Below are 12500 nucleotides of genomic sequence, written 5' to 3'. Positions count from 1 at the left end.
TTTAGGGCTCTCAAGGCTAGAAGAATTCTGAATATAGGATCAGGTTGTAAGCTGATCTAATTTCCACTCACTGTCTCATAAAGCTCATCATACATCTGTAAATACAAGCCAAATAAAAGTATCATATAAAAAATGAGGATCAGCTTTCCTCCGAGTCCACTGCTTTGCTACAGCATGCATAGACAGAATATTTTTAAATGATACCTGTCAATGAAAGCTTACAGCTGCTGAAGAAAGCCGTCTCAAGTTATAAACCAAACCAAAAATCATTCTACTCAAAACTTAGAATCAAAAACATAATAAATTAGAAAAAGCAAAACAACAAAAAACAACAACAAAGGCACCAAAAACCCACCGACACCTTATCCCTTGATTACGCATGAAAATTTCACAATGAGTAGTCACTCAAAATAGTATCTCAGGAAACCCATCTTTTAAGTACATAAGAAACTATAATAAAAAATAAAAATTTCTTATTTTTTCAGACCTCTCCAACTTGAAGAGCCTTACCTTCATCACATCCACAAGATGAACATTGCTTCTTTCCATCAATGTAGCACTCTAAAGAACATCCCTCCTTTTACCGTGAGCGCTTACTGAAGGTATGTTTAAAAGTCCAACACTAGCCTGTAGTCTAATTCACTTGCCTAACGAGTGAATTATAGACATAACTGGATGGTGATTAACACTAAACAACCCAACGCTCACACAAACAGCGCAGCAAATCATTCTTTTCAAACTGCCAATCGTTGAGGTCAAAACATTCATGCTTTTAAGTCAAATTACAATCAACTTCCTCCCCACCCATTCTATTATTTGTTATTCATGCATTGACAAGAGCATGGAAGTGACTTCACAAAAAATCATGGGTATCTCGGAAGAACCTACACTACTTAAAGATGAAACACCATTTAAAAACCAAGAGGGGGAAAGGGCTTCTTGAGTTTAAAAAGGAAAAAAAAAAAAACCAAACACCACCCCCAAACTTATTTTCCCCTTTCATTTGTTTTAGATACTTCCTTTTATCCTCTCATCATTTTATCTGTTACAGTGCCCCCCAACTACAACCACCTTCAGTATCGAGCCAAGCAATTGCTTTCTACTCCAAAATTAAAAAAAAAAAAGTTATTCAGCAATGCTTTGAATCACAAGCGATTCACAAAGTTCAGTGCTAGCCTCTGAGAAAATGTTAGGTTTAGATTTTAAACTTGTAGTGGTTAACAAAAAATTAAGGAAAACAAAAAAAAATACTGGTTTTCTATTTTATTTGCATTCAGAGCCATGCTATAGCCCCTCTTTGTCTTTCTAATCTATGTTAATGTCCAGGAAACTGCTTATAAATCAAGTATTTTCTAACAAAAATCTTAGCAACCTCCTTGAAATAGCAACAGCATACAAAAGACAACACTACTAAAGACTTGTAAGAGATTAAGTTTTTCATGGCAGAAACTTCAAGTAATACTGCTGACACATGTTTCTGAACCCGAGAGCACTCTCGGTTTCTGCTTACCCACCCTGGATCTTTAAAGCAGCCGTGACGTAGGAGCGACAGCCATCGTCCGGCGCGGAAGGCAGCTCCCCGGCTGTTTACTGTCTCTAATGTCACTCCAGTTTTCGTGGGTAAACACACGCTGGCTAGTCCTTTCATTATCTGCATAATCCCAGCCTCTTTGATTACTGGACTGTAATACCAGTGCCCGAGTGAGCTTTCATTCCTGAATTATGGCCACACAGAACACGGCCGGGGGAGTGCCAAACAAGATGATTAAGCAGCAAAATATGACAAGGCATGATTTATATTATTAATATTCCTATCTATCATTAGCCACAGAAACACGGGGTTTGTGCCGCCAATAGCAGCCACGCATAAAGCAAGCTCCTCCACTTTGACACGCTTTCAAAATAAGAGCAGCTATTTATTTTGAGTAATTTTATTCTTTGGCTGCTTTGACACCGAACTGTATTTCAACATTTTACAAATTACTTCCTTTTCCAAACTCTACCTTGAAACAACGTTGGAGGAAACTCTTCTTTTAAAAAGGCAGGCTCGAATTACAATCCTTTATTTTCAGAGAACGAGAATGTAATCATTTTTTAACAAGATACACTGAACAGCTTTCATTTCAGCAATTCACTGCCTGTATTTAAGTAGATATCAAATCTCCACAAATTGTGGATTCATCAGCACATTGTGCGTCATTTCTCCAAATTCATTAAAAAAAAAAAAATCAAAAAGCGAGTTTTAAGGAGTTTCTATAAAACAGCCATGAAACCTTCTTTTTTTTTCTTTTTTTCTTTTTTTTTCTTTCCTTTTTTTTTCCTGAATCACATCATCAGCATCTCTGAGGTTTCACGCATTTCTGTAAGGGCAGCCGTTCCCTTCTACCTTCAATGATCTGCTTGACTATTTTTAAGACATTTGTTTGGAAATGGGAAGGCAAATGCCTAAGAGGGGCAAAAGTTAGTGTAAGGACATGTGACACGTCACAATAAATTACTGCATGTTACACCAGAAAATTAGTGGAAAAAACATACTGAAAGTCCACACAGATGAACTTTTTGGCTCTGTAAAATATCCCTTCACACTACTGGGAGAAGTTGTTCAATATTCCCTAAGATTTGGACCCAAGGAAGGGAATACCAAGCAAACATACAAGGCATTTAACACTGAACTGTTTTCAGTTGACAATGAAGATCACAAATGCACATGGTACCAGCGTTCTCCCCAGCAGTAAAGAAAGAGCGGAGAAAGGGCATGCAAAGACAGTTGTGCTCAGGGCAGGCAGAAGGAAGTGAGAAAATAGAAGAGCTTAAGCTGGACCGCAGTTTAGAATTATTTTAAATCTATAGCCCTACTTTAACCTGATGAGGCTTACTAAAATGTGCTAATGAGAAGAAACAGATCTGGTGAAGCAACAAAATGAACTATGGATTTCAGTAAAAAAAAAAATTTAAAAACACAGAACACTACTCTTCGGAAGAAAAATTAACTTTGCATAATGAATTAATGAATTATTATAATGAATTAGAAAAACCAGAATAATTCATTTAAAAGTTTTATTACTTTAAAAAAAAAAAAAATCTGATTGAGAAGGAAGGGGCTTCACGCTCAAGATGAACCAATGAAGCGACACTGCTCCAGTCTGGATCATACCTGAATTTCACTAGGCTGCATCATTACCTTCAATCAAGGCTTTTAAAAATGTTTGTGACAGTCTGTGATTTTTGAAAAGAAAAACAAAATTAATTCAAATCAGATTTGTTTCTGTTAAAATGAGATTAGAGAGGTCTTTCAGTTAGTTAGCTGTAATAAAAGCAGCGAATCTTAAAGAGTTTGTGTAATGTCATATTTAATTTTTAGCTCTTGTTTTTCTCAAACCAAACAAGAATAACATTTTTAAAGACTGTCATTTTTACGCTGTATTACTCACAAGATATTAATTTAACAGAACACTGAGAAAGAAAAATATTCAGATTAAAATCATCCACTAATTTTCAATGCCCAATTTGAGACATCCTGATTTTTCTGAATGTTTACTTAGCGCTGTGTAGTATTCAGGACTAGTTCCCACCAAGTTCACTTGCATTTTGAGTCATCATCTATTCTGTAAATCACGACCCAGTGTCTCAGGCTGAGCAGCAAAAAGAGCAAGCGGTTCTGAAGTACTAGCACAGCATCACCCAAGATACACAGAGCAGAGGAAACAACAAAGTCTAATTCCTCCAAGGAAATACCCAACTAGTCTAGCTCATGAAAGCCTCGCTTTTCTTCCCAAATCCTTTACTGCCTTTCCTTCAAAGCTTCTGAAATGGCTGGGGGTCTTATGGCTGCAGATTTAGAAAAATGCAAGCTGGAAGGGGCTACCAGAGCAGATGGTCTAACCTAAATGAAACAGTCCCTAAGATTTCCTAATGAAGCAAACCTCCGTGAATTAAGAACAGTAACTTGTGTTCAACTAAAATACAACTTTTCTAAAAGTCGTGACTCTTGATTTGGAAGCACACAAACAGAGAATCTAACATCACTTTAAATAGTTCCTGCCAGCACATATTTTTCCTCATTATTAAAAACGCATGCCTAATTTTTGGCTTTAGCCAACAGCATTAGTTCTTCTTGTATTTGACCAGTATTTTCTCCCCATAAGACACTATGACCATATCTGCTCTCAAGCTTTTTGATAAACTATTCAAACATATTTTTTTTTTAAAATTGTATTGCATAAGGCATTTTCTCTGGGTCTTCGATCATTTAATGGGTCTACGTCTCTCTCTCATTCTCCTACAGCTTCTTCAAGTATGCCAAGTCCCAGACCCCATGATGCATCCCAGTATTGATCTTACCAGTGCCACAAAGAGAAGTAACACTGATGCCTCTGTCACACCTAAGAGGAAACAAATCATCCTCATTTGCTCTGTGAGGATGACACATGCACACTCTCGTTAATAACAGATGCTAAAATGCCTGATCATTCTTAATTATGATAACCCCATCTAGCTGTTACACACAAAATAATCTTCCGCCACCTCAGAACTCTGCCAAATTTGGGCTGGTATTCATGGACAAAGCAAAAGGCCGATCCAGGGCACAAAAACCACCCCTGACAAACAGCAAGGGACCACTAAAGAAGTTTGAAAGCAACCATTTCACATGGGCAAAGTGCACTCTTTCAGAAATAAATTTTTAGAAATTCTACAAGAAAAATTGAAAGTTTATGAAACTGTATGTACAGAAATTTTAGCCACGTTACCGTACAGTGTAGTAACAAACAAAATAACAAGCAAATGACAAAGAACATATTTATGAAAATTGAAAACCCCTTTCTATCAGAAGCAGAACTAGTAGCCAAGAGAGATAACAGACTCTGTAAAAAAGCTCTTGCTATTTCTTTGCCTCACTTTAAAAGAGAAAAGTATTTTTTCTCGCAGATAATTTTGCAGAAATCTCCTAGGTTTTAGTTATATTTGCCTACAATGAAATGATCATTCCTGGAATAATTAGGCCATAGAAAACTGCATTCTCCATTTGGATTCAACCAAGAGATTCTTGTTCATTTGAATATTATTTTGTGGCTCTGTGTGAAGAAGTATGGGTGGGACATGCCAAAAAGATGGGGCGTTTTCCCCAGTTTCTACAGCACCTGCTAGAAGCTTTAGGCACGCAAAATTAAACCTGTTCCAAAGCTACAAAACATTAATCACCTCTTCTGACCTTTTTCCAGGTTAGGTATCAAGTGTGTTCTACTGGAAACACTTATACCCACACGTGTGCAAATCTCGGCTTCTGAAGCATAAATATCTCCGTCAATGTTAACTATTCAATGACCCAGCACAGAGATCCTGTAATCAACTCTCCCCATGGAACAGGTCATAAAGGGAACCGCACTTAGAAATGAATTAGAAGTTCATACTCCCTGCTTAAATTAACTAACCTGGTCCTGAGCAATGGCTTCCTTAGGCCTTTTCTCTATGTTTAGTCACGCAGCACAACAGCTTCACACGACTTTTTTATCTCCCCTCTCCACCCGCCAGAAGGAAAAACAAACCAAAAATGCTGGGGTAGCTCATTTCACGCGTCCCATACAGCATCTCACAGGTCAGAAATGATATGGCTAAAGAGCGTTTACACTCCAGCTCGGCAACAAGGCGAGAAACCAGGGCAGCTCCCAGGACTATCCAACCTGCAGAGGAGGCCAGTGCAGGGATGAGGAAGGTACAGATGAAGCAAGCTTCCCCTCTTGGGCTGTACACGCAGCTCTGCATGCACCTGGTAGGAATTCAGGCCCAGACCCACCAACCTCCCTTCTGGCCTCCTTACGGTGCTCTCAAAGGCTGCAGCGCAAAACAAACCCTTTAGGTAAATTTTCACAGGGTTACAGCTTAGAAAAACATTAATAGCAGCAGATACACTGGGCTTTCTGAAAACTTCAGAAAACAACACTCCACAGCTTTCAGCTGAACTTACATAATGAGAAACAGTATTACTCCCTTTGAAAATGAAAGCCAAAACGTTGCATAAACTGACATAATTTACCAAAAAGTTCTAAGACAGGTGGGAAGAGAAAGAAGGGCTTGGGTTGGATTTTTTTCCCCCTCACATCAACACTAACAAAGTATTTGTAGCTGAACTCTTTTTTTTTATTCAACACAAACAGCAAATTACATCCAGACAGTAAGTACATTTCTAAAACAAAACTCTTCTGTCCTATTTTTCCCAGCATTTCTTCCAGTCATTAAATGTTTTTTAGGCAAACCTACTAAACAACTGCTTAATATTTTCAAGTAGTTTTGGTCCAGGTAGCATCTGCCAACCTCCTAGCTACATTTAGTATCCTCCCACAGTTGAAGCCTAACAGACTTCTCTATTGAGACTTAAATCAGCAGCCTCTTTGTCTCCATGCAACTGCTCTTTTACTGAAAATGGTATGGCAGCACAGAAAGCACAATATGAATTTAAGCAGGGAAGCTGGTAGAAAACTTCTCATTGTCTAAAAGGAAAAAATGCAAATTCCCACTTATTTCCTCACTGGAAAAAATAAAATTAAGTTCTATCAGCAGTGGCTGTCAGTTCTGCAGGCCCTCCCTCCTTGCAGCCACATGGATGCTATCGCAATGGCATATGCGGGCGCAGTAATAGACATTTTTGTGTTCAGATTCGCTTGCTGCCCTGTTAGCTAGTTCCCGTGCCTTCCAGGGAATGGATTAGACGGAATCATTTTTAAGGGCAAGTAACAAACAAGGACCATGCTGCTTTACATGGTATCTTTTTTTTTTGTATAAAGGAAATCTCTACTCATGTAAATAAGCTTCCCTGCAATTTACATCTCCTCGAAGGATTCTCAGAAGTTTTACGAATGTAGAATGCTGAAATTCCACACTAACTTTCTCCTTCTGTTTAGTATTGTAAGAATGTGGGGGTTTCAGTGTTATGCATGTTCCTAGCCATTTGTAACAACAAACATTAGGACTGATGTGCCAGGTTTACTTAACATTGCTGATCTTCCCCTTCTTCTAAAATACAAAACCAGGAATATTTATGTTTAACACCAACTACTTTAAAAAAAAAAAAAAAAAGTAGAAGTACTGGTGGTGTTTGAACCCAGGCCTGCTATGTAGTGTGGCTTCATTAACAAAACCTGTGCTGTGCAAGTTTGCCATTTAACATGATCACTATCCCCACCCCCAAAGACCTTGTAAAATCAGATTATTTGTCACTAGGCAAAATGAGAAATCCATCATCCCCTGACAAATGGTACCTAATACCTTAATATTAGACAAACACAGAAACCTGACCTTTGACAACTTGTTTTATTTAATGATCTTCAACTGCTGTCAGTTACCAAAGCATACAAAAGCAACAGCAACATTTGGGAAAAAAAGTCAACTCTATTTGCATCTAACACTTCAATACTCACCTAATAAAGTACTCTACCTGAAACTGACACACAACAATGGTGGTTTTAAAGTTTGTTTGGGGTTAATTAAAAAAATCTTCTGAAGTTTTGATAGCTAATTGTTGATGACTGGTCTTCCCTTATTCTCCTACTCGAAAAATGCACAGTTTATCATGTCCATCAAAACAGACACCCCTCAACAGCACCAATACTTTTGTTAAAGGGTCACATTTTGCCTATTAATACATGTAGGCTACAGGCAATTTTTTCAAGTTTTTCTCTTCCATTATTCTAATGAAGCAATCACAACAGAAGCTCTTTGTGCAATCCTTAACGAAACCAGCACACCAAATTGTCAAAAACACTATGAACCAATACCAGAACACACTCATTTCTCCCAAAGACAGACTTCTAAACACACGTGTGCATGCACACATACACCCTTCCTTGAATCCACAGCTAAATTTGTTCCAGGTTAACGCATCCACTCAATCTCAAGTGGTCAGTGCTAAGAAACGTGCGCTCTGTTTTCTTAGTCATGCATAGAAAGGTAAACGTTTTTAAGTTCAATTCGACTTCACACAATAAACATAAAGAATCAAAAGAAAATAAATCCTTTCCCTTAACATTGTAGGAGATGTTTAAGATTAGACAGGTGGTAAATTCCATCTTTAATTTTATCATATTTCCAGATACAAAATATTGTAAAACTTCTTTGTTGCTTATTATTTGTTCATTCCATAGGAATGAAAATATGAGTAGTATTTAATTTTCTTAACCAGTCATTTCTTCTATCTGGTATTTGCCAAAGGCTATCAATAATCTTCCCAAACTTCATGCCCTTAAATTCTATCTATCATACTGTATTCTTCCCTATTCCAGAGATGTAGTTCTGTAGGAGATAAAGTGGATTAAAGACATATTGAGGATTATAGATTATGCAGTTAGAACAAACACAGGCAAGTATTTCAAATAGCTGACCCTACAGAAAGGAATCACATTCTGTTCTCAAGATGATATACAAAAATAGAAAGCACATTCCACTAGGAAAATATTTACTTAATAATTTATCATTTAAGAACTACTACTGTACAAATTAAAGTACAAAGACAGCATAGTGAAATCAGTATGAAGATACATACACAATGATTATAATACAGCTTAAATTTCGACTGTGATTGGATTTACAAAGTTTACTCCATTCCACTATGAATCACACTCCTGTTTTCCCCGAAAGTCCTACGTTTAAAACTGATTCCAATTTTCTTGGATAGGAGAGGCAGAGAAACACAGTGCTGCCGAAAAGTCTAGAAATGAAACGATAAAAATCTCAAAGTATCCAACTGGCAAGAAATGCCAGTGAGATATAAGAATCAATTTAGTCCAGACATTAATAACTTTCTTAATGATCTATATGATTAAAATAGCATATAGATAACATCTTCTGAGGATATTAAATACGCAACTTTGAGTAGCAGTAAAGTCAGAAATAATACAAAGGAAACTAAGCAAATTCCTTACACGGCCAGAAAAAAAAGTGAAATTCAGTTTGGAAAAACACCAATTAATACATCTGGGAAAAATAATCCCAAATATAGATATTCAATATGGACAAGAAACCTGGGAAACAACAATGCAGAAAAACTGCATTAACCACAAATGCAGCATGAGCTCAAAAGAGGGGGAGGCACTGTCTATCTAGCCACTGAATCTAGGCATGGGGGGGAAGGCTGAATTACTTCCCTTTCACCCATTTGATTCCTCTCCCGAAATGAAGCACACACGGGTGGGCACTCTATTCTATCTTTGCTGCAGCTCTGCACACGAGATAGGTCCTGTTGCTCAAGACATTTAAAACTACATGGGCAAAAATATTATCAAGTACCGAATGCTTTATCTAAAAAGACCAACTGTAATGAAAGAACAGTCCGTCTTTTATGATTGTGTATTATGTATTGTCGTAGAGCTTTCCCATTATATTTGAAATATCAGGGGTTTTCCATCCAGAAGTGTAATACTTATCCAAAAACAAACAAACATGAAAATATGCTCTTTTCCAAACCATTTGCTTTTTATTGACCACGAAGTTTTGGCACATTTCACCACAAGTGAAATAACTTTGAAGATGTTGGCTCTCAAATGAATTTTTGCTGTGGTGCAATGCCTGCTCATGCTAGGATCAACTGTGCAAAAGAAGGGGAGACCAACGATGCACTCATGTCAAATGAGGTCACCTCAGAATCTATTCTGAAGGGCATGTCAATCCTCCTCTCTGCAAAATCCTTGATTAAGAAAGTTTCTGCAACAGGAATGACTGCTCCTTACCAAGCAGGAAATAAAAGAAACTTGCTTAGCGTTACTTCAAAATCTGCTTCTAGCCACTTACTTCTGTTTCTAGGTATTATGGCATTCCTTCATCAGGAGAATATCCTGAAAACTTAAGAAAAATATTTTTACATTGCCAATATAAATTCCCTTACACTCTCTCAGAACCAGCTCAGAAGCGTATACAGAAATTCTAACGACAATTTGGGTTTTGTGGGGTTTACTTTTTTTTTTTGTAGAAAGGCTGCTTTGAGGTGGGGATGTCCCCCTCAAGTGTGTTAGTTGGAAGAATCTGTCCCACTTGAGATTTAGAGATACCTGAACCAAACCTTAAACTTGGCCCTTCTTACCAAAGTAGCAAGGTGCTCCAAATGCTGCCTGTTGAACTCGACTGTGCGCATTACGGATGTGGTAGTTTAGGGACAACGGGACACTGAAAGAACAGGAAGAGGAACAGACTTGTCCTGGGAAATTCAACGCATTTCTCCTGCCTTTGGCATTTCCTACTATTAGGAGGAGACAAAATATTGAGATCACTGACTCTGTGGTTGTCTTTTTCTTAAAAGACTGCTTTTTTTTTTATTTATTATTTGGCGCATTTATTTGTTTTTCCTGAAATTAAGGAAGAGTGAGAAATTTCACTCCGTGACCTGAAATTTCACAGTTAATGGAAGGATGGGGTAAACATAACCTCAAGCATTTTGTTCCTTTCTCCTTCCTTGCCAGGACTCCTTTTGACTCATCACAATGAAGCGTCTAGAATTTTTCCAGGAGCCTTTTCACTGCTTAGCTTATGCCTAACCCACAGTATAGATCCCATTTGCTCATTTCTCTAATACTATGGGACTCGTTGCACTTCTTTTTACTTGTGGCTAACAAGATTTAATCTCGCAGCTCAGATGATATTCTAAAGCAGTTTACAGCAACAGACAGTTTTTCTGAGTTTATGGCATCCAAAATATAGGCTAACAACCACCTTGATACGCTGCCTCTTCCTCATAAGTGCATCTAAAAAGCCCTGCATCCCAACCCTCCCCCCCCACGTAACAGATCTGTTCCCGTACCTTTGCCATCCAACATACCCTGAGACAACTGCACCGCTTTCCCAAGAGCCAAGCCCAGGCGCCAGAACTTCAGCCACAATCTCCATCACTTAAGACAGACAATTCTGGAGCTACTCTTCTCAGAAGGACTAATAAACACTTCTCTCCATCATCCTTTCTAGCCCTAAAAAGAGATACTAGAGTGGCTTTTAATCTTGAGTAAAATACCTGTCAAATCTAGGTTTTGCCAAAAGCAGATACAGATTTCTACTAAGATCCTCTCTTAGAGGCAAATCACAGTGGTGGCTATTGTCTCTCTCTCTTTGCCTTGCCTTTTCACCCTTTTTGCACTTTTTAAAGATGAGTAGAAATTTCAACCACTGCAGTTTCTTAGCACTGGTGGGGAAGGACGTTCCGTTTCTGCTTATAAAAAGCAAGAGGGGGGGGAAAGAAAAAAAAAAAAAAAAAAAGAGGGCAGGGAGGAGAAAGGACAAGGAAAATTATTGCATGAATAACAGAAATGCAAGACTGTCTTGCAGTAAGGTCTGATTGCTGCAACAGAGGCAGGATGGAGCTGGCATGCTCTTCACAGGGTGGATCTCCATCCTGACAGGTCTAGTCTTGTCTCCAGAAGTGCAGACAAACAACCACTGTAACACACTGATGGAGCTTAAGAAGATAAACAGACAATTTTTTTTCTTTATAAATATAGCTAATTTTATTATATTGAGATTTTCAATAACCTCTGCAACCCACTCCACCTGAAGTGCTTGTCTTTACATGTATGAGTGAGTTTTATCACCCTCTTGTGGAAAAATAAGTGAATTGTATCCGTCAAAGGTTATAGGAAGAAGTAGAAAAGTGGCAGTAAGGAAGGCAGTGACAAAGAACAAGCAAACAAGAAGAAAGGAGAAGTATGGGCTGGGTGGAATAAAGGGACAGTGAAGGAGAACAAAGATGACTAGTAACACAGTACCACCTCAACTTCTTCAAAAAGCTATTCCAAAAATGTTATTTGAAAACACCAAAGATAACAAGCTGCCAAATTTATTCTTCCTTGGTAACACTGACAATATTCAACAAATAAGTACTGTCTCAGCTGTAATCACCATCTTTTGCACTTTTGTTTCCACATACAGGGTAAAATAAATTCTCTATAAACACACAAGGTTAACTGTTCACAACTTAAGTCAGCAAACACTTACTAGATACTTCATTTAAAAACAGTCTGCATATAACATCTGTGCCCTGCTGTCGGAATGTGAAAGTGGAAAGCACATGAGCTAATCTTGCAAAGAAAACTAATGGAAGTTTATGCATTCACATTACATCCCACTGGGTAACACAGAAGAAAAATCAGAACATTTAATTCCTCTGAAATCTGGAATCATCCTTTCCTCAGTTTGTGACTATCCTCAATATCAATTTGTAATATGACAAATTTAACTTGCGGTAGTCTTCCTTTACAACGTAATCCATATGACAATATATTCAAAACCTTGAAAGCAACAAACAAATTTACTGCCACCTGCATTTTAAAACTTGAAAATCCAAGTTTGGTACAAGCACACACAAAAAAGAAGCCAAGAAAGTCACGATAATATTAAATTAAGCTCATGACACTGCAAAGAGGCACAGAAATCCCAAACAACAACAGGCCAGCTCAGATCAGGTAGATATCACAAGCATGGTGAAAAAATAAGAGATCTTACACAATGTATCCCTAAAACTTCCTGAAAAC

The 12500-nt window shown here is 37.8% G+C and overlaps 1 protein-coding gene across 3 annotated transcripts in view; it reads right to left on the bottom strand.

The window, feature by feature from the left end:
• The window catches only part of PPP2R5E (protein phosphatase 2, regulatory subunit B', epsilon isoform), a 74611-nt gene that overhangs the window by 53934 nt on the left and 8177 nt on the right, over positions 1-12500 (bottom strand). Inside the window, exon 1 of one of the 3 annotated variants that reach the window (XM_009332727.1) lies at positions 1515-1577. The exons of the other annotated variants lie outside the window; for them this stretch is intronic. The gene's annotated coding sequence lies outside the window, so the exon portion shown is untranslated. Of the gene's footprint in view, positions 1-1514; positions 1578-12500 lie in introns of those variants that run through there. 3 annotated transcript variants of the gene reach the window in all.

This window comes from Pygoscelis adeliae, unplaced genomic scaffold, assembly GCF_000699105.1.
Source record: "Pygoscelis adeliae isolate BGI_AS28 unplaced genomic scaffold, ASM69910v1 Scaffold179, whole genome shotgun sequence".
Classification (NCBI taxonomy): Eukaryota; Metazoa; Chordata; class Aves; order Sphenisciformes; family Spheniscidae; genus Pygoscelis; species Pygoscelis adeliae.
Note: the sequence above shows the minus strand (reverse complement) of the source record. Positions and strands in the feature narration are given on the sequence as shown.